General features: G+C 49.5%; 1 long non-coding RNA gene across 1 annotated transcript; it reads right to left on the bottom strand.

Annotated features, from left to right (window-relative positions):
- Positions 1-898: 898 nt before the first annotated feature.
- On the bottom strand, positions 899-11,037 carry LOC123350222. Its single transcript, XR_006573731.1, has 3 exons — positions 10,821-11,037; positions 7,120-7,307; positions 899-1,257 (listed from the first exon to the last, which is right to left on the bottom strand). It is a non-coding gene; the product is annotated as an uncharacterized LOC123350222 (long non-coding RNA).
- Between the last annotated feature and the right edge of the window lie 11,069 nt (positions 11,038-22,106).

Raw genomic sequence — 22,106 nt, 5'->3', positions numbered from 1 at the left:
AGCTGGCCCTGCTGCAGGCATCATTACGAATGTGTTGTTTCTTCAGTACCATTGGTGGGCTGGTGCTGTACAGGTAGGTTTCATACAGCACAATCCCTGTCCTGACAATCTGCTGTGGGTTGTATTCTTCACTGGAGTGTTAAACTTCCCAGTGTCTTTTGTTACAGTGTAACCTAGGATTGTCAGTGGCCTTGCCTAGCTGCCCAGTCAGTCTGTCAATGGCAGGCCGTGGGTACACACCGGATCTGCACACTCCACTGAGCTTTCTGAAATCTCTGCCGAGATCAACAGCTCCATCTGGTCCCTCTTCCCCATTCACCATTAGGTGGCTCAGCTACCCTAGATCAAGCATCTTCTTCCCCTCCTCAGTCAGACTCTGGATCATTGTATCTGGTACCTATTGTGCTTTTAGTCTCAGAAAGAGAGTCCCCACACCCAGCCTTTGGGGCTGTCTCATACCAGAACCTAAAGTCCACACCCCCAACTCTGAGGAAGGTCAGATTAGGACCCACACCTGGAGCTAAATCTCATGGCCCATCTCCAGTTGCTCTGTCCCAGTCCAGCATCTCCCTTTCCCCTGGTCCTCTCTTTCGCTGATCAGCCACAGCCACCTTAGTGTTTAGAAATGGGAGCCGGTTTGGAGTCGTTAAACCAAGAGGGGATGTCTCTTTCCACCAGATGTGCTCTAGCTCAGCTAGAAGTGAGCAGCTCAAATCAGGGATCCCTGGGGGAGGCTCTCAGGCCTGGGCTATGTAGATGTTCTGACTAGATGGTCACATTGGTCCCTTCTGGCCTTTAAATAAACTCCCCTGAAAACCTCATGAGAACAGACTAAAGCGGGGGGGAGGGGAGGGGAGGCAGGTTAATGTGTGAGGACAAAAATAACATTGTGTGAGCATCTTATTTAATCCCACATCTCAGCGTATGATACACCCCCACCTCGCTGGGCTGCTAACTCAGTCAGGCCGGGGAGAGCTAGCTCAGGCTAGGCATGAGAAGATGCTCAGGGTGCTGTCAGCTCGTCCTGTGGTTCCCTCCCTCTGCAGCTGCACAGAGCAGCTGGGCTGTGTGTGCAGATAGTTGAGGAGCAGGAGCCCCCAGCTCACAGCAGTGACTATCCTCTCTCTTCCTTCTTCTGAGCAGCAGCCTGTCGCTCTCTAGTCCTGCAGCATCTGGCTCCATCCATGGGGCTGGAGAGATGGGTCTAATTCTGCCCAGGCTGCCCTGAGGTTTGGGCCAGGAGAAGGGAAGCAGGACCTAGCTCAGAAACAAAAGAGGGTGGGACCTACTGTGAGATAAATTGAACCATCTGCAGCAGATTTACCAGCTTGTGTAAATTAATTAATAATATGCTTTCCATATTTTCCAGTCCCATTCAGGCTCTTTTCCTCTTTGGGTGAAAAAGCCCAGGGTCATTGGCTTCAGGCAGTTATGACTCTGGTTATTGTCATCCAGGCCATTGGGAGGAATGGGGGCTGCAGGGAGGAAGTACAATCTTGTGGCTAGAGCAGTGGACCATGAGCCCTTGGTTCAATCCCTCACTCACATGTGAACTCCTGTATGTCCTGGGCTCAGTCACTTGGGCTTGCTCTGTGCCTCAGTTTCCCCATCTGTGAAATGAGGTGAGCTTCAGAAGTGTCTGAGGATAAACCCATTAATAATTGTGAAAGGCTCAGATACTCCACTGACAGGGGATGTACAGGGAGAGCATTGATGGGAAGGGCTGTTCATCCCAGGGCTTCTCCATACACAGAGAATTTTACAACTATAGCTTTTTCTGGTATACCTCCCACGGGGTCAGAGTCTTTGTCAGGTTTAGTCACAGATTCTAAGATCAGAAAGGACCACTGGGATCCTGTATAACATAAGACAGAGAACTGCCCCCCAAATAATTCCTGTTTGAATTAGAGCATCTCTTTGAGAAAAACATCCATGCTTGATTTAAAAATTGCCAGTGATGGGCAAGCCACCACAAACCCGTAGTAAGTTTTTCCCATGGTAAATTATCCTCACTGTTAAAAATGTACACCTTATAGTTTGTATTGCTTTCAAAACAAGATAAAGTAAACCAGAAAAGGGCTCTCTTATACCAGAACATGAATATGCACAGGAACTTATATTGGTGTAAATGGAGAGGTATAATTCACCCCTTAGCTGATACGAGATACTTTCCCATGAAGTACCATAGCGGTAAGGACTGAGTTTCATGGGCAGGTGCTGGGTCAAGTCCATCTGCTTTGGGAACATGTCAGGGTGCCCACAGCTTTCACACAGCTGCCTCTATTGCCTCAGCAGGAAATGACAAATGTTCACCCTGCAGGGAAGTTTGAGGCAGCTGAGAACTGGACTGGCCGCTCAGCATCCGCGCAGTGTGGTTGTGCCAGAGGAGCTTTATCACAAAATCCCCATCACAACTCGCACCCATTGCCCTTGATTGCAGTCTCACCCGAGGGCCAGAGCTAGAATCGGTCGTGGGGACGCAGCCCCTCGTACTCCTACAGCTGGTCTCAAAGACAGATTCTGCACATGAGCAATTGGCACAAGCACTTCTGGTCACACCGTCCAAAATGGTCGATAATTTGGGAGCCCAGCGTGAGACAGCTTAAGGAGTGACAGACAGACTGCGTTGAGCCCCCACCTGCTGGAAATCAGCCCCTTTAAGATGGCCCCAAATTCACTAATCGTTTTAGGAAGTCTTGGTCTTTCTGCTTAACCATGTGATAAATCAAGCATGGTATTTAAAAACATCCCCATATACATGCTTTGTGTGTGTGTGTGTGTGTGTCTCTCTCTCTCTATCCCCATACATAGCCATCTATCTATATATCGATCTATCAATCAATAGCTCTCTCTATCACAGGCTCTATGCAGATGACTCCTTCAAGTCTTTGTTAAATCACTAGCCTAGAGAGGAGCCCTGATCATTTCTTCCCCGTGTGGAGCTGTTTGCTCCTTTCAGGGTCTGTGTGAATGAGGCAGCTGCAGGATATGTGCAGCGGGAGCATTTCTTTATGCACATGTTCTTGCTTCACATATCAGCTGTGTTGGAAGCTCTGCTGGGGATGCAGGGATTGAGTTCCTCTTCTTCACATCCTGCTATGTGCTGTGCATGGTCCTGTCATCAACCTCCCCTTCACCCACCCATGGTGGAGACTTTCCCTGTTCCTGGTTCCAGTCTGGGTTGGGGTCACTCCAAGTGAAAGCTCCTGAGCCATTTCTCTGTCACAAGAGAACCGACCCGCTTACACAGTGGCCTGATCCCAAGGCCAGTGAGGTCAGTGGAGTCTTTCCATAGACACCAAGGAGCTTTGCATCAGACCCTTTCTGGGCAGCATTGTCTGAGCTACAAGCAGGGCCCAGCTGCCATCCAAGGGTGCCAGCAGCTCAGCCTGACCCACAGCCCTGGGGGTCACTCTGGACGGAGCCACCACAATGCAGTAATCTCCAAAGTGAGAGTTTTTGTCCAAATATTTTCATTATTTCCAAAGTTTTCATTTTTTCAAAGAAAACATTAAAACTGTTTGGCGGGGTGAGTTGTAAAAATAAAACTGGAAAATGAAAAGAAAAAAATGAAAATTTACATAAAAAAACTTTTTTGGATAATTTTTTATAAAGTTTCAGCTTTTGGATTTCCCCTCCCTCCATTTTCACCATTTTGCCACCAAGAAAGGTGGAAAAAACAGCAAATATTTAAAAAAATATTTTTTACAAAAAGTTTTGAAATAATGATATTTTTAAAAAGAGCAAAACATATTTACCTTTTTCACGCTGCTGTTTTCTGGGCACTGCTTATAACAGGTAGTCTCAACCTGTGCTCCACTGACCCTTACCTGAGCTATGCTGATGATCCCTCAAGCATCTGAACTACCCCAAACATCCCCTGTCCAGCTGCTCTGCAGAGCTGACTCCATCCCAGTGGAGAAATGTGCCCAGCCACCACCCCAGGACAATCCTGCATCAATCTGCATCAATGAAAAGTTGCTCTGCAAAACTGCTCTGCCTTGTACTCCTGACAGATTTCCCTCGTGGCCCTCGGATATTTGGCTTCCCGCAGAGGTGGTAATGTCTATTCAAAAGACTCCCTCATGTTTCTTTGGCCTTTTGCTCTGGTTCCTCCACTTGCTTAGTCACACTGATCTGAGCTCCCCACCTCCTCAGAGGTCACTTCTGGAGGCTCTTTCTCAACTGCCTTGTGTTCTTCCCCCCGACCCCGGCAGTGGGGAGGTGATTCGAGAGGGAACCAGGGTAGGAGAAAGGGACCTTCTGCCCGTCTCTCAGCAGGGACAGCAGACTCTTCAGAAACCCAGAATGAGAAGAGAAGGGAAGTCATGGCAGACTCTGTAGAAGTGGCTGGAGCTGGATGTGGAGGATGGGGTGGGTGCAGACTAAGGAGGTGGGGAAGCCAGTGCAGAACTGTGATCGCTGTTCTCTGGCGGTGAAATTCACCTCTGTGCAGGGGGTCCTACACAACCCCATTTATGTCCAACTCAAGCCCAGAGGGTGAATTTCCCCTGGGGGAGCTGGGTCCTTCTCCTCATGGACTGGAGAAAAGAGTGTAGCAAAAGATTCAGACTCATCCAACATCCCAGGCCCCACAATCACCCAGTGACCTTTCACTCTGGCCCAGCTGTGCCTTTAGCCAGGGCTGTCTCGGTCCCTGGGCAGTGAGATGGGACAGGAGGTGTTTCCTCAGTGATATGTTTAGACTCAAACAAGCAAACCAGACCCTTTCAGTTCTCAATTTTGCAGGCCTAAATAGAGACGCTGTGGCCAGGGCAAGGAAAGGGGGCGGTGCAGGGTAGGAAACAGGGAGCAGTGATTAATATCAGACCTGAGGAGAGGACAGAGCAGGTTGGAGAGAGGCTGAAACGTGTGCTGCCTGAGCGCTGCAGACTCCAGGGTGCCTGGGAACAGGAAGAGGAGCTGGGTGGAGACTCCAACCCTGGGGAGCAGAGTGGGGCAGATCAGAGCAGAGAGAGAGACCAGAGCTTCCCTTCCGAAGTCAGACAGGGCAGAGGGGGCAGGTGGGAGCAGGGAGCGACTGTGGATTGTCCCCTCCTGATCTCATCAGGAGAAGAAGCTGCTGGGCTGTTTCCATCCTGATCGGTTCCTCCCGGTGCCCCGATGATCCTGTCTCTGTGCCTCTTGCTGCCCGGTGAGTATGCGGGAACCCTGCGCTAAGTCGTAGCAAGTTGGAAGGAAACAAGACTGAGAGCAGCCCCTGGCCTAGACAGCCAGCAACTCCCGTTTAGTGGGAGAGAAATGGGAACCAGTGTAAACACCGAGTGTGAGAGCTGCTGGGCCAGATCGGTGTCGTTCCACTGGAGTCAGGCCGGTTTTCACCAGCTGAGGATCTGGCCCTCTAGAGAGCTGAAGGGAAAGGCGGTTCCCAGCTCAGCCAAGGTCTGCGTGCCATGCCCCAGATCTAACATCTTGCCTGGTTTGCTTCTTTACCAAAACACAAATCAGCAATTTTTTCCTATTAAAGGCAGTTTTTGTCTCTGAAGAGGGACCTCAGAAAAGGGAGAGATTTTATCTCCAGCACTAACCGCACGGCACCTTTCTGTTCCCAGCGCTGAGTTCCAGCAGCCAGGAGATATGTTCAGTACCCGGTGAGTCCATCTGTCTTTCTGTCCCCATTCTACCCAGGGCATTTACCCCTCTGTTTTCAGGCCTCCAGCCACCACCCCTTTGGCTGCTCCCTGCTCACTGTGGTGTCAGCAGCAATGGCCCGGGAAGGTGCGCGGGGCTGTGTGGGATCCGAGCAGGGATCTGACCAACCCCTCCCTGTCCCATTGCCTCTCAGCTCTGGTCTGATAGGGGGCTGGTGTGACACATGGGTGACACATGGGGTGACACATGAGTGACACATGGCTGGGGTGAAACATGGGTCCACAACCCATCCCACCCTCAGGTCACTAGCTCTGGTAAGCAGAGAACACCATAGCTCTGGCCCCAAGGGATTTACCTTCCCATGGCATCAGCTCCCAGCCCTTCATGGCCGCAGGTTTCTCCCATGCAGCTCACCCCCACATGGACTCAGCCTGCACCTTGTCCATAAATGTCAGCCGCACCGCTAATAGTCAGCAGGTGGAATTCGAAAGGGTACGGCCAGAAGGGACCATTTTATAAACCAGGCTGAGCTCCCATATGACCCGGGCCAGGAAGCCGCACCCAGTGAGCCTGCACCCAGTGCAGCAGGGGCTGGCTGAGTTGCTTCTTTGCTGGCTGCCTGGGCAAGGCAGCAGCAAGGGGTGGGGCAGAAAGCCAAAGCGCCACCACACGGGACTGAAGCCAAAGCCTGATCAACTTAGCTTTGTGGTGCTCTCTTTGGTGTGGGGCCCTGGGCAAATGCCCGGCTTGCTACCCCCAGGGGCGGCTCTAGGGATTTTGCCACCCCAAGCACGGCAGGCAGGCTGCCTCCGGCGGTTTGCCTGCGGAGGGTCCGCTGGTCCTGCGGCTTCGGCGGACCCTCTGCAGGCAAACCGCCGGAGGCAGCCTGCCTGCCGCCCTCGCGGCGCCGGCAGAGCGCCCCCCGCGGCTTGCCGCCCCAAGCACGTGCTTGGCATGCTGGGGCCTGGAGCCATCCCTGGCTACCCCCTAACTCTGGCCCTGGCTTTTATATACAGAAAAACAGTTGTCGTGGTACAGCTGGGTCATGGAGTTTTTATAGCATGTTGTGGGATGGAGCAGGGGCTCAGAAAGAAGAAGGTTGAGAACCTCTGCCCTAGACAGCCCTCAATGGCCAGAGGCCGGTCTTGATGAGGGGTCGCCTCTCTCCCAGCCGTACTGCTCCAGCTATGTCAGCCGGGTGCCCACGTCAGGGCCCTTTGTTCTAGGAGAGTGTGCAGTGCCAGACAATTGGAGCCCAGCCCACTGAGCCTCCAAGCCCTTCCACAACCCAAATGATCCCACTTAATGAAGCTTCCGGTCACCAGAGAGAGTTCATCTCCCCATCTGCCCAGTTGAGCTGTAATCAGACCCTCCAACCACGATGTGGCACAGACCCACCTGCCATTTGCATCCTGTCCCACCAACAGTGCTGGGCGCCACCAACGCCCCACTGATAGTGCTGACCCATTCCCCTTCCCAGGCACTCTCCGTGGCCCCATCCTCTACCTGAGCCAGACGTCTGCCCAGCCAGGGGACTCCATGCGGCTCCAGTGCTCCGTGCTGTCCCAGCTCCTGGCCACCCGCATCATCTTCTGCAAGGACGGGGAGGAGGTTTCATCCCAGCGGGGTTCAGAGGAGAAGGTCACCTACAACTATGACCATGTGGTGTCCAGGAACAGTTCTGGGAGTTACTCCTGCGGGTACGAGATCAAGGACAGCGATAACCACGTGATCAGATTCCAGCTCAACCCTGCCCAGCAACTCAGCATCACAGGCAAGTGGGGGTGATGGCAGAGTGAGAATGACAATTAAATAATAATCCCTGGAAATCCAAATGCTGAATTTCATCAAAATCTGAAAAAAAAAATTATCACAAAACATCTTTTTTCAAAATTTGACACAGGGAACCCCCCCCCCACTCCACCCCCATTTTAACCCATCTCAGCTCAGACAGCTCAACACAGGCAGGTGGGGTCAGGGACATCATAGAAATGTCTGGCTGGAAGGGACCTCAAGATGTCATCAAGTCCAGCCCCCTGCACTGAGACAGGACCAAGTGAAACTGGACCATCCCTGCCAGGAGTTTGTCCAATCTGTTTTGAAAAACCTCCAATGACAGGTATTCCACAACCTCCCTTGGAAGCCTATTCCAGAGCTTCACTAGCCCTATAGTTAGAAAGTTTTTTCTACTGTCTAACCCAGGGTCGGCAACCTTTCAGAAGTGGTGTGCCAAGTCTTCATTTATTCACGCTGATTTAAGGTTTCGTGTGCCAGTAATAGATTTTAACATTTTTAGAAGGTCTCTTTCTAGAAATCTAGAATATATAACTAAACTATTGTTGTATGTTAAGTAAATAAGGTTTTTAAAATGTTTAAGAAGCTTCATTTAAAATTAAATTAAAATGCAGAGCCCCCTGGACCGGTGGCCAGGACCCAGGCAGTGTGAGTGCCACTGAAAATCAGCTAGTGTGCCAAAGGCGGCACGTGTGCCATAGTTTGCCTACCTCTGGTCTAACCTAATCCTCCCTTGCTGCAGATTAAGCCCATTATTGCTTCTCTTACTTTCAGTAGGCACTGAGAACAATTCATCACCGTCCAGCAAGTTAAAAAAGGATGGATTGGAAGAATAGACTATAAGGTGGATAGAAAGCTGGCTAGATTGTTGGGCTCAGTGGGTAGTGATCAACAGCTCGATCAACGGTATCGAGCAGCAGCGTGCCCCAGGGGTCGGTCCTGGGGCCGGTTTTGTTCAACTTCTTTATTAATGATCTGGATAACGGAATAGATTTCACCCTCAGCAAATTTGTGGATGACACTAAGCTGGGGGAGAGGTAGATAAGCTGGAGGGTAGGGCTAGGATCCAGAGTGACCTAGACACATTGGAGGATTGGATCAAAAGAAATCTGATGAGGTTAAACAAGGACAAGTGCAGAGACCTGCACTTAGGACGGAAGAATCCCATGCACCACTACAGGCTTGGGATCGACTGGCTAAGCAGCAGTTCTGCAGAAAAGGACCTGGGTATTACAGTGGATAAGAAGCTGGATATGAGTCAGCAGTGTGCCCTTGTTGCCAAGAAGGCTAATGGCATATTGGGCTGCATTAGTAGGAGCATTGCCAGCAGATCGAGGGAAGTGATTATTCCCCTCTATTCGGCACTAGTGAGGCCACATCTGGAGTGTTGCATCCAGTTTTGGGCCCCCCACTACAGAAAGGATGTGGACAAATTGGAGAGATTCCAGCGGAGGGCAACAAAAATGATCAGGGGGCTGGGGCACATGACTTATGAGGAGCAGCTGAGGGAACTGGACTTGTTTAGTCTGCAGAAGAGAAGAGTGATGGGGGATTTGAGAGCAGCCTTCAACTACCTGAAGGAGGGTTCCAAAGAGGATGGAGCTCAGCTGATCTCAGTGGTGTGCTCAGAACAAGGAGCAATGGTCTCAAGTTGCAGTGGGGGAGATCTAGATTGGATATGAGGAAACATTATTTCACTAGGAGGGTGGTGAAGCACTGGGTTACCTAGGGAAGTGGTGGAATCACCACAGTTAGAGGTTTTTAAGGTCAGGCTTGACAAAGCCCTGGCTGGGATGATTTAGTTGGTGTTGGTCCTGCTTTGAGCAGCGGGCTGGACTAGATGACCTACTGAGGTCTCTTCAAACCCTAATCTTCTATGATTCGATGATTCTTTATAAGAGACCATAACATATTTGGAGACCGTTATCAGATCCCCACTCAGGCTTCTTTTCTCAAGATTAAACAGTCCCAGCTTTTTAACCTTTCCTCCTAGGTCAGGTTTTCTAAACCTTTGATCATTTTTGTTGCTCTCCTCTGGACTTTCTCCAATTTGTCCACATCTTTCCTAAAGTGTCACACGCAGAACTGGACACTGTACTTCAGCTGAGGCCTCATCGGTGCCAAGCAGAGCGGGCCAATGACCTCCCATGTCTTACATACAATGTTAGCCCTTTTCACAACTACGTCCCATTGCTGACTTGTTGCCCTGGAATTTGACATTCCTGCATGTATCCCAGAACTTGACAGCGCTGCAGTCAGTCATTTTATATGTGTAGCCACTGTTGGCTGAAAACCAAACATCACATAGCTGGCAATAATGTGAGACAAGGTCAGACAAGGGAAGACTTGCAGTTTGTTAATCAGAATGGGAGGATGGGATAGAAAGTTGCAGAGGAAAGTAAGTGAATAGCAAGCTTGGTTTTAAATGCCTCCGATATATTGTTGTTATGGCTAAAAATACTAGAAATGTTTTGAGATGATGAGCAGCGTGTTGAAATTAGGACAATTGCTGACTCAGTAGAGGTCATTATGCTGACCCACTAGGAGTCAGTGCTGGTTATGTGCTTTGTTAGAGTAACAGTAAATACCCGAAGAAACTTTTCTCAGGACAAGGAGCTGACATCTAAACTCCCCATCAGCTGGATAGAAAGAGGGCCCCTGGAAGTCCGGCTGGTGATTACTCAAAACCATCTGAGACTGTGGGTAACTATGTCTGGGATGTCCTAAGCCTATTGCGTATGGGTGTGTGTTAAAATCTAAACAATTGTAATTTTAGATAAGAGCATGCTTACTTGTATAAATCATTTCTCAGATGGAAATTGCTGTGAAACAGTTAGCTTACCACTATTTTAGGTTCTGAAAACCCCAAGTAACAGACTCAGATTCAGTTTGTGATCCACTCTAACCCCAGGCCCCTTTCAGCAGCACGGCCACCAGCCAGGTATTGCCCATGGTGTAGCTGCATGAGGGCAGCATATGGGCCTGGAGTGGGGCCATGCTCTGCTCTGATCTCTTGTGTATTTGTTGCCTAGATGGTGACTCCAGCGGTGATGTCGGTGGTTCCTCCCCACAAGGTAAATTATTCTGAAGCATTTCTTTATTCTGGGGGCTCTATTTGGAGAAAGGCGGGTCCTGAGCTGGGCAACCCGCAGTCTGAGTGTGAACGCCATGACAATGGATGTATAGGAAACACAATAGGGTGATAGGCTCGTCCAATGCAGCACTCTCTCTCCCTGCATCTCTCTCAGGCTTTAACCAGCATTGCTGAGCTGGGCTGCATCTTTGCAGTGCAGGAAACTGGCTCTTTCAAAGGGGGAATCCCAAACCCTTCTGATGGGCAAGTTTCATCTAGAGTTCACTGACCCACTCTGCTAAACTGGCATTAAGTGAATTATTTCCTCCTGTTCACTCACTGTATTTGTTGTTGCTCTGGCAGGAGGTACCAGATGCACCGTCACACCAGGACTCACAAGTTCTTCTCTCTGGGTAATTAGTTGTTTACGCTCTATGCTCCAGTCCTGGAACAGAGGTGTCACACTCAGCATGTGGGCAAACCCCTCTTTCAGGAATCTCAGACCAGCACCAGTGCCTGGTTCCCTGGCAGCAACCAAGCCCCAGGAATGGACCTTAGCAGAGCCCAAACCTGGCTGTTTGTCCCCAAAGCGTCTGCACCAGCAAACCAACACCTAAACTGTATATCTACAAAGACTGTGTGTACAGCTCCCATGGCAAGGAGAAGATGGTGTCAGACTTTGGGTAACAGCACCATCTAGTGACTCCAGCCAGAGCGATACTAATGATATCTGTAAAAAGCGACAGAGTTCTGTGGCACCTTATAGGCTAACAGATGTATTGGAGCATAAGCTTTCATGGGTGATACCTGCCTCTGGAAATTTCCACCAATATGTCTGCTAGTCTATAAGGTGCAACAGGACTCTTTGTTGCTTTTTACAGATTCAGACTAACATGGCTGCCCCTCTGATACTTGACACTTATGTTATCTGTGCCTCAAAAGCTAGTGGGAACATAGCATTTTGGTCCTGCAAGAAATACTGACCTTTCAAATTTTATTTTCATCCTGAATGAGGATGAAAAGTCAAAATTTCAGATTTTTCATGGAACAGAAGAAACTCAGCACATTTTGATTCAGAAACATCAAAGCGCTTTGTCAATAGGTTTTCATTTTGAAGAAACAGAACTTTCTGATGGAAAACTGTTCCATTAAATAATTTTGGACGAGCTCTGCACAAGTCTCTGCATGCCATACAGATCTCAGTCCCATTAGGTCACTTTCTATAGAACTCAGTCAGCTCAAGCCAGTGGGGACTTGCCGGTGGCTGCTTGGAGAGGCCATTCACATTGAGGTTCTTTCCTAGGGCCGGATATAAAGTTCTTGTTGGGAATTACAATCCCTGCCATCGTGGTTCTGGCTGTGGTACTTTATCTTCTGGGAAAGAAAGGTGGGTATGACAGTGAGGCCAAACCGTATTATCAAAAGTAGACAGATGTGGCAGAGACAACCCTGCAGCGTGTCTGGGACTGGGAAGAGAGATGATCAAAGACACAATGAAACTTATCATTTGTTTTTGGGAAGCTGGCTGGAGAGAGAGATCAAAGAGATCATAGAATATCAGAGTTGGAAGGGACCTCAGAAGCTCATCTAGTCCAACTCTCTGCTCAAATCAGGACCAATTCCCAACTAAATCATCCCAGCCAGGGCTTTGTCAAGCCTGACCTTAAAAACCTCTAAAGAAGGACATTCCATTACCACCGTAGGTAACCCATTCCAGTGCTTCACCACCCTCCTAGTGAAAAAGTTTTTCCTAATATCTTACCTAAACCTCCCACACTGCAACTTGAGATCATTACTTGTTGTATCGGGAAACAGAGACGAGACAAGGCTGCAGTGAGGCGTCCTGGTATAGTCCCAGACCGCTGCTTTTATTCTCTTTCTTACAGACTGGTTGCTCAGTATTACATGATTGACATCACACAGGTTACTTATTACTATATGATTGATACACCTGTTTACTTCATTCTGATTGGTTAAGGCTGGTTCCCATCACCGGGCCATTGTCTTGTGTGACTAAGCTAGCATAGCAGAAAGTGCATACTATACTGTTCTAATGAACAGTTCAATGCAGAGACAGTGTGGCTTGCCAGCACTTGTACCTACATCTCACCCTTTTTTGTTTTGTTAACTATGACTAATACTTTCGGGGGGGCTCCGGGCTAGTCCATGGACAGCCCTTAATGAAGAGAGAAACAAGTGAAGGGACACACTGGATGCCGCAGCAAAACAGCACGAGTAATAGTACAGTGAGTCCCCCAAAGGTGACAAGCTGATGCAACCACCCAGTGTTAGGAAGCCATGAGGAGAGCCAATCCCACCATCCCCCGAAGGGGTCTGGATTGTATCTGATTTGATCTGTTAAATTTTTAATTATCTTGAGTTGATTTTCAACTGAATGATGATGATCAGAAATATTAAAGCAACACATATCATTAACCTTTTTACATCCATAATGATGCAGCATAAGTAAATAATCTATAGCCGCTCTAATACATGTTCAGCCTGCCGTGATAAAGCTTTGACCTGCCCCCAAGTTATGGCAGTGTTAGGTGTGCCACGCTTTCGGGCCTTGTCAATCTTGTCCACCCTATCCGTCAGGGTTAGACTGAAGTCCGGAATGGGATTCTTTAGCCCCTGATGCCAGGCCATCTCTCCACGGCTTCACAAAGCGAGCGGGAACCCACACAGGGCCGGTTTCAGTTGACACTGCTGCGTAGCCCCGGCCCCAGGTGATGAGTGGCACAGGCAGGCTCCACTCTGGTCCTGGCAACTTGCGATATATCACCTTCGGCGCCGGAAGGGGCTCGGTCTGTCTATAATGGCGCTGGGCTCTAGATAAAAACTGATTATTAAACAAGGTTAAATTTAAATGATTCAGTGTAAACAAGACACGAGCCAGCCATTCTTCCTTATCTGGCAAGGATAGGGGCACTCCTCCTTTTTGTTTTTGTTTAATAAGGGCCTCCTTTAGGGTACGGTTAGCCCGCTCAACAATGGCCTGACCCCGGGAATTATAAGGAATGCCGAATTTGTGGAGAATGCCCCACCGGGCACAAAATGCGGCCATGGCGGAGGAACAGTAAGCAGGGCCATTGTCAGTTTTTAACTCAGCGGGGCTGCTCATTACCGCAAAACTGCGAATCAAGTGATTACAAACATGTTTGGTAGCCTCCCCTTTTTGGGCAGTTACCCAAGTGTAGCCTGAAAATGTGTCGATGACAACATGCAGGTATTTCCAAGGGGAGAAGGGGGGGAAAAGGGTAACATCCATCTGCCAAAGTTGATTGGCTCCGAGACCACGGGGATTTACCCCTATGGGAGGACCCTGTGGGTTAAGGGTGCATTGAGGACATTGTTGAACAATACCTCGAGCATCAGAAAGAGGGATCTGAAATTGTTTAGCCAATGCCTTGGCATTTTGATGATGTAGGGCATGACTTTCTATAGGAGTACAAGGGAATGCCCTGAGTTGGGCATCCGCCTCGGCATTGCCTTCTGTGTCAACATGCCAGGGAAAGGTTGGTGGCTTCGAATATGAGCAATAAAAAACTGATCGGTACGGGAATGAATGAGATGTTGCAATGCTAAAAACAAAGCTAGCAAATTTTTATCTAGCGCTGGTGATACATAGCTACCACTAATATTTGAAACAACATTGGCTACATATAAACTATCAGTAATAATATTAAACGGTTGCATAGAAAAACGATTAAAGGCAAAGTACTTTCGATCACGGGGGAGGAGAGGAATAGAGAAAAAACAATCCTTAAGATCGATTACTGCTAACTGATAATCATGTGGTATAACATTCGGATTCGGGGTCCCACATTGAAGGGCTCCCATAGGTTCCATAATTTTGTTTATAGCTCGGAGATCATGTAATAATCGCCAGCGTCCAGATTTTTTCTTAATAACAAAGATTGGAGTATTATATGGGCTAGTAGTAGGCTCAATATGTCCCTCGGTTAATTGTTCCTGAACTAATTCCTTAAGGGCTATTAATTTTTCCTGAGGGAGTGGCCATTGCTCAACCCACACTGGGACGTGGGTTTTCCATTCCAGTGGGAGGGCAGTGTGTGAAGAGCATTGACGTGTCATGGCACAACTAGGGAGGCTCCCAGCTGAGACAATAGGTCTCGCCCCCAGAGATTAAGATCAATTGGCAAAATGCACGGACGAATTTTTGCAACCTCTCGCCCGTCCTCACTATCCCATACTGAGAGCCAATTGGTGCTCTGTCGAGAAGATTGCGGGCCTCCCACTCCCCAAACAGAGGGGGAAACTTCGGAAGGCCAGGAAGGGTCCCAATGCTTTTGTGCAACTACTGAAACATCCGCTCCAGTGTCTAGCAACCCATAAAGCTCCTTACCGTTGATGGTATACTTACGGGTCGGCTTGTGGGTTCGGATATGTTGTAATACTGCAGCAATCTGTGGATGAAAAAGGAGACCTTGCTCCAGATTAACGCGAGTAGAACCAAATCCGCCGGCACGACTCGCCTGGCTGGGTCCGGCCGGCGCTGTGTAAGGTAAGATTAGCAGTTGAGCCCAAGAGTCCCCCGCCTTTAATTTGAGGGGAAGGTGACTCCAAATTTGAACATAGATAATGCCGGTGTAATCAGAATCGATAACTCCAGGTACAATCATAATAGACTGACTACTGGCAGATGAGCAAGGCAAAATTAACCCAAATGTGTCTGGGGGAAGCGGACCAGAAAGCTGCGTAGGCATGAGGAGTACGTCACCAGGGAGAGGGGATTGCATATCTACTGCATTAATAAGATCCAAACCAGCACTGCCTTTTGTGGCTGGTCGAGCAGCTGTGGCAGGCAAAGCTCCCTCCTTTAAACCGGGGCTGGAGGGGGGCCCGGTCGAAAGTTTCCCGAATTAGCTGGAGTAGAGGAGCGACATTGATTAGCCCAATGATATCCTTTATTACATTTTGGGCACTTTTTAGAAGGACGGCCCCCGGTGGTGTTAGTTCCTCCCTTATGAGCACCACCTCCTGGGGCCCGGCACTCCTTTTTGAAGTGTCCAGGTCGCTGGCAGTTAAAGCAGTTACCTGTAGGTTTGTTACCTTGACGGATTGCTCCCGCCAACAGTGCCATAGCGTGGGTCTGAGTGCCTACTTCGGCACATGCCTGCAACATGTCAGCGAGTGTGTAATTAGGGCGGTGAATGATAGTTTGGAGAATTTTCCGACAGTCAGCATTGGACTGCTCATACGCTAAGCGTAAAAGGAGTTCCGTCTGAGCATCTGGATTGTCAATTTGGCGTTGAACAGCCTCCTTGAGGCGATCAACGAAATGATGATAAGGTTCAGTAGCTTGTTGTTTAACATTTGTGAATGATCGAAGGGGCTTGCCAGAGGCTGGAACGCGCCTAAAGGCTCTTTGAATACACATTGCCGTGCGGTGAAAAGATTCCATGGGCAGTATAGATTGTTGTTCTATGGTGGCAAAAGCTCCTGTCCCATATATTTGCTCAGCAGTATTCTGCGCGTTACCGAGTGCCAGGGCTGCCAATTTAAACTCATTATCCCATACCACGTATTGTGCAGGGGAAAGGATCATACGAAATAGATGTTTCCAGTCCTCCGGGATCATAGTATAACTATTAGCGATCCCTTCTATCATACCCTGCACATAAGTGGAATGCAGCCCTGACTCACGTACCGCTTTGTTAAGCTCCCGAAGAATAGAATACGGGATGGTGGAGTGTCGAGCTACCACTTCACCTGCCTCATTGGGAGGGTCATAAGACAGGGGAAACATCAAAGGGATTTCTCCCTCCCATTCTTCCAATAAGGGGTCCTGCCCGCTCGCCCGCGCCGCCGCAAGGGCGGCACAGACAGCACCCTGATGAAGGGACTTCTGCCCCAGGGTGTCCACCACTGGTGTAGAAGTTTTTGGTGCTAAAAAAGGGGCTGGTGGGAGCACTCAGAGATAGGCGGGAGGTGCCTCTACCGAGAGCAAGGGAGGTGCGGAGGGGGACGCCTCTTTTCGTAATCTCCCCACCGCAGCTGAACAGTGCTGCCACAACAGAATATGTTGGATCTCGGCTCGAGGTTCCCTAAACAATGCCTCTCCGATCTTTATCCAATCGGAGTGATCTAGGGAGCCTCGGTTCGAGTACCATGGGCACTTATACTCAATCACTCGGAGCAATTCCTCCAAGTGCCGTAACGATACTGCAGTACACCCGTCCTGTTTGATAAGCTTCAATAACTCTTTTGCATGATCTTTTTGCTCAATGGATAAGTCCCCCCCCATACTCACGAGGGAGCGCGTTGCGCTGAGGTGCACCAAGGCTAAGCCAGCCGATGAGTCGGGGGTCCTGTGTCTGGATCACGTCGGGGTCACCAGATGTTGTATCGGGAAACAGAGACGAGACAAGGCTGCAGTGAGGCGTCCTGGTATAGTCCCAGACCGCTGCTTTTATTCTCTTTCTTACAGACTGGTTCTCAGTATTACATGATTGACATCACACAGGTTACTTATTACTATATGATTGATACACCTGTTTACTTCATTCTGATTGGTTAAGGCTGGTTCCCATCACCGGGCCATTGTCTTGTGTGACTAAGCTAGCATAGCAGAAAGTGCATACTATACTGTTCTAATGAACGGTTCAATGCAGAGACAGTGTGGCTTGCCAGCACTTGTACCTACAATTACTCCTTGTTCTGTTGTCAGGTACCACTGAGAACAGTCTAGATCCATCCTCTTTGGAACCCCCTTTCGGGTAGTTGAAAGCAGCTATCAAATCCTCCCTCATTCTTCTCTTCTGCAGACTAAATAATCCCACTTCCCTCAGCCTCTCCTCATAAATCATGTGCTCCAGCCCCCTAATCATTTTTGTTGCCCTCTGCTGGACTCTTTCCAATTTTTCCACATCCTTCTTGTAGAGTGGGGCCCAAAACTGGACACAGTACTCCAGATGAGGCCTCACCAATGCTGAATAGAGGGGAACGATCACGTCCTTCAATCTGCTGGCAGTGCTCCTACTTATGCAGCCCAAAATGTCGTTAGCCTTCCCGTTGAGCCCGATGATCTAGCCAGTTTTCTGTCCACCTTATAATCCATTCATCCAGCCCATACTTCTTTAACTTGCTGAAAAGAATACTGTGGAAAAATGATTAATACTATGGATAGATGATGAATACTGTGGATGATGAAAGGGATTATCATTATGATTAATTATTTGTATTACAGTAGCACCTTGTAGCCCTTGTCAGGGATCAGAGCCCCACTGCATCCACTGCTGCACAGATTAGTAATAAAGAGGGCAGTTCCTGCCCCATACATGGTCACATCTAAGACTCAGCCAGGGGTGTGTGTCTGGATGGAATATCAACACACAGATAACTAAGGCTGCAGTTCATGAAGGAATCCCCAAGTCAGGAAGGGCTCCTAAGTATGTTTCTGTGTGTAAGTACTTTCCTGAATCAGGGCCTAACAGCTCTGATAATAGAGCTCTGGACACAGCTCTGTCCTGCCAACCTTTCCTCACACAGTGTCCCCACCTCAAGCTTTCACAGCACTCGAGTCACCCCAACAATCTCGAGACTGGCTTAAAACTCATGGGATTTCCAACAAGTCATCAAAGTGGGTTCTTTGTATCTTCCTGTGGGATTTGATCTTTGTGGGGTCTCTCAGATCACATTTTGAGGCTTTTCTCTCCAGCCATGAGGGCTATAAATTTACATATATATTTTTTTAATGAAAGCCAAGTTTCTCACTGAACCCCCTGACTGGGGCTTTATGTAGAACAAATGCTGTGAGACTGGCACTAAAATGGTCAGACTTGGCCTCACCACTCCCGGGGGCAGTCACTGGGGCTGGTGGAGGAGAGCGCTGGGCTGGGCTGTGGGGATGGGGCTCTGCATCAATACGATGATGAATTTGGGCCACATCATTCAGTTTCTCTCTCTCTCTCTCTCTCTCTCCCCCCCCACGAGGAAACATGTCGTGTCTGATATCACATTGTTTCTCTGCCTTCCAGTCATGTCTCTACCAAGGGATCAAAGGTAGGAGGAGATTATTCCCTCTCCTGTCTTGGGGTACGTCTACACTACGGGACTATTCCGAATTTGCGTAAACCGGTTTTGTAAAACAGATTTTATAAAATCGAGTGCGCGCGGCCACACTAAACACATTAAATCGGTGGTGTGCGTCCATGGTCCGAGGCTAGCGTCAATTTCTGGAGCGTTGCACTGTGGGTAGCTATCCCGTAGCTATCCCATAGTTCCCGCAGCCTCCCCCGCCCCTTGGCATTTCCGGGTTGAGATCCCAGTGCCTGATGGGGCAAAAATCATTTTCGCGGGTGGTTCTGGGTACAGCCTCACCCCTCCCTCCCTCCCTGACAGCGGCAGACAACCGTTTCGCGCCTTTTTTGCTTGGTGAACCGTGCAGACGCCATAGCACAGCAAGCATGGACCCTGCTCAGCTCCATACCGCAATCGTGGATGTTTTAAACACCTCGCGCACTCTCGTGCAGTATATGCTGAACCAGGACCTTCGAACCGAGGCGAGTAAGAGGCGGATACGGCAGCGCGGCGATGACAGTGATGAGGACGTGGACACAGAATTATCTCAAACCGCGGGCCCCGGCGCTTTGGAGATCCTGATGGTAATGGGGCAGATTCTATCCATTGAACGCCGATTTTGGGCCCGGGAAACAAGCACTGACTGGTGGGACCGCATTGTGTTGCAGGTGTGGGACGATTCCCAGTGGCTGCGAAACTTTCGCATTCGTAAGGGCACTTTCATGGAACTTTGTGACTTGCTTGCCCCTGCCCTGAAACGCCATAATACCAAGATGAGAGCAGCCCTCACAGTAGAGAAGCGAGTGGCGATAGCCCTGTGGAAGCTTGCAATGCCAGACAGCTACCGGTCAGTCGGGAATCAATTTGGAGTTGGAAAATCTACTGTGGGGGCTGCTGTGATGCAAGTAGCCAAAGCAATCACTAAGCTGCTGCTACGAAAGATTGTGACTCTGGGAAACGTGCAGGCCATAGTGGATGGCTTTGCTGCAATGGGATTCCCTAACTGTGGGGGGGCGATAGATGGAACCCATATCCCTATCTTGGCACCGCAGCACCAGGGCACCCAGTACGTAAACCGGAAGGGGTACTTTTCAATGGTGCTGCAAGCACTGGTGGATCACAAGGGACGTTTCACAAACATCCACGCGGGATGGCCAGGGAGGGTTCATGACGCTCGCGTATTCAGAAGCACTACTCTGTTTAAACGGCTGCAGCAAGGGACTTACTTCCCAGACCAGAAAATAACAGTTGGGGATGTTGAAATGCCTGTCGTTATCCTGGGGGACCCAGCCTACCCCTTGATGCCATGGCTCATGAAGCCATACACAGGCAGCCTGGACAGTGGTCAGGATCTGTTCAATTACAGGCTGAGCAAGTGCAGAATGGTGGTGGAATGTGCATTTGGCCGTTTAAAGGCTCGCTGGCGCACATTACTGACTCGCTCAGACCTCAGCCAAACCAATGTCCCCTATGTTATTGCTGCTTGCTGTATTCTCCACAATCTCTGTGAGAGTAAGGGGGAGACCTTTATGGCGGGGTGGGAGGCTGAGGCAAATCACCTGGCCGCTGATTACGCGCAGCCAGACACCAGGGAGATTAGAAGAGCACACCAGGAAGCGGTGCGCATCAGAGAAGCTTTGAAAACGAGCTTCATCAATGGCCAGGGTACAGTGTGACTGCTGTGTTTGTTGATGAACACCCAACCCCCTTGATTGACTCAGTCCCTGTAAGCAACTCCCCCTCCCCCTTCGAGTACAGCTTACTTATGCAAATAAAGTCACTCTCATTTAAAAAGCATGAATTCTTTATTGATTCATTATAAAAAGAGGGAGAGAAGTAAGGGTGTGCTTTGGGAGGAGGAAAGGAGGGATGGAGAAGGCCATTAAAAAAAAATTCAGAGCAACGGCATCCTTCTGGTTGGGCTGTCCACGGGGGTGGAGTGGGCGGGTGCACGGAGCCTCCCCCCACGCGTTCTTACACGTCTGGGTGAGGAGGCTAAGGAACATGGTGAGGGGGGAGGGTGGTTATACAGGGGCTGCAGCGGCACTCTGTGATCCTGCTGCCGTTCCTGAAGCTCCACAAGACACCGGAGCATGTCAGTTTGATCACGCAGCAGCCCCAGAGTTGCATCCCGCCACCGCTGATCTTCCTGCCGCCACCGCTGATTTTCCTGCCGGTCTTCCTGCCGCCACCTCTCATCTCGGTTGTCCCTCCTGTCCTCACGTTCATCCCTCCTGTCCTCACGTTCACTGGCCTCTTTCCTGTAATTTGAAACCACGTCCTTCCACTCATTCAGATGAGCTCTTTCATTGCGTGTAACTTCCATAATATCCGAGAACATCTCATCTCGCGTCTTCTTTTTCCTCCGCCTTATCTGTGCTAGCCTTTGGGATGGAGGAGGGACGCTTGAAAAATTTGCAGCTGCATGAGGGAGATAAATATTTAGAAAGATACATTTTACAGAACAATGGTTATACTCTTTCACAGTGAAAAGCACTATTCACCTTACATAGCACATGTGATTTCCCTACAAGGTCGCATTTTTCATCTTAATAGTGACTGCTTGCATCTCTGGGGTTACAGATCTCAGACACAGGTCCAGGCATCAGGATTCAGCTTGCATGCGGCCATGGTAAGCCACTGTCTCAGTGATTTACCCCTCCCCCCCCAACGCATGGCTAATACCACGCTGGCTCCCTGCTAATCAACAACCTTCCCCCTCCCCCCACCCACTGCTTGTCCGGTAGCTTGGGGAAGATCGCCTCGCCGGTGACCAAACAGAAAAGATCATCGGCATTTCACTCCTCCCCTCCCCCCGCTTCGCTACGTGCAGGAAAGTGTTTTTTTTAAGCTGCTGCATTCCACAAACCCAGTAGAGAAATGGCCACCCCCCTTACTTAAATTCCTGATTTTTAACCAGGTTATCCTGAACGATATCACTTTGCTGAGGATAACAGAACAAGATAAAGAGCGGATGCTTCTTGAATGCCAGCAGTCACCGGGACCATACGCCGCTATGCTTTGCCACGCAATGATACCTGATTACTTGCTACATGCATGGCATGGTAAAGTGTCCTACCATGGTGGGCGGAACAAGGATGCCTTGCCCAGAAACCTTCTGCAAAGGCTTCTGGAGTACCTACAGGAGCGCTTCATCGAGATGTCCCTGGAGGATTTCCTCTCAATCCCCGGACATGTTAACAAACTTTTCTAAGTAACTATACTGTCTGCGAATGCATCCCAAGTCCTCTGGGCAAATCAATCATTAAAAAAGGCTTGCTTAAAAAACACTGTTTGCTATTTGCAAAGGTACACTCACCAGAGCTCCCTTCCAGGGCGTCATTCTCTGGAATAGTTGCTTGTGAGGGCTGGGAGCAGGGTAATTCCGTCAGGGTGATAAAAAGCTCCTGGCTGCTGGGGGTCACGGATTGCTGTGTGCTCTCTGCGAGGTCTTCCTCTTCTTCTTCCTCTTCATCTTCCCCGTCTGCATAATCCTCAGACATGGCAGAGATTACAACCCCCACCTCGGAATCCACGGTCAGGGGTGGGGTACTTGTGGCGCAGCCCCCTAAAATTCCAT

Source organism: Mauremys mutica, chromosome 15, assembly GCF_020497125.1.
Source record: "Mauremys mutica isolate MM-2020 ecotype Southern chromosome 15, ASM2049712v1, whole genome shotgun sequence".
Lineage (NCBI taxonomy): Eukaryota > Metazoa > Chordata > Testudines > Geoemydidae > Mauremys > Mauremys mutica.
The sequence above is the reverse complement of the archived record's forward strand: the minus strand, read 5'-3'. Positions and strand labels throughout refer to the sequence as shown.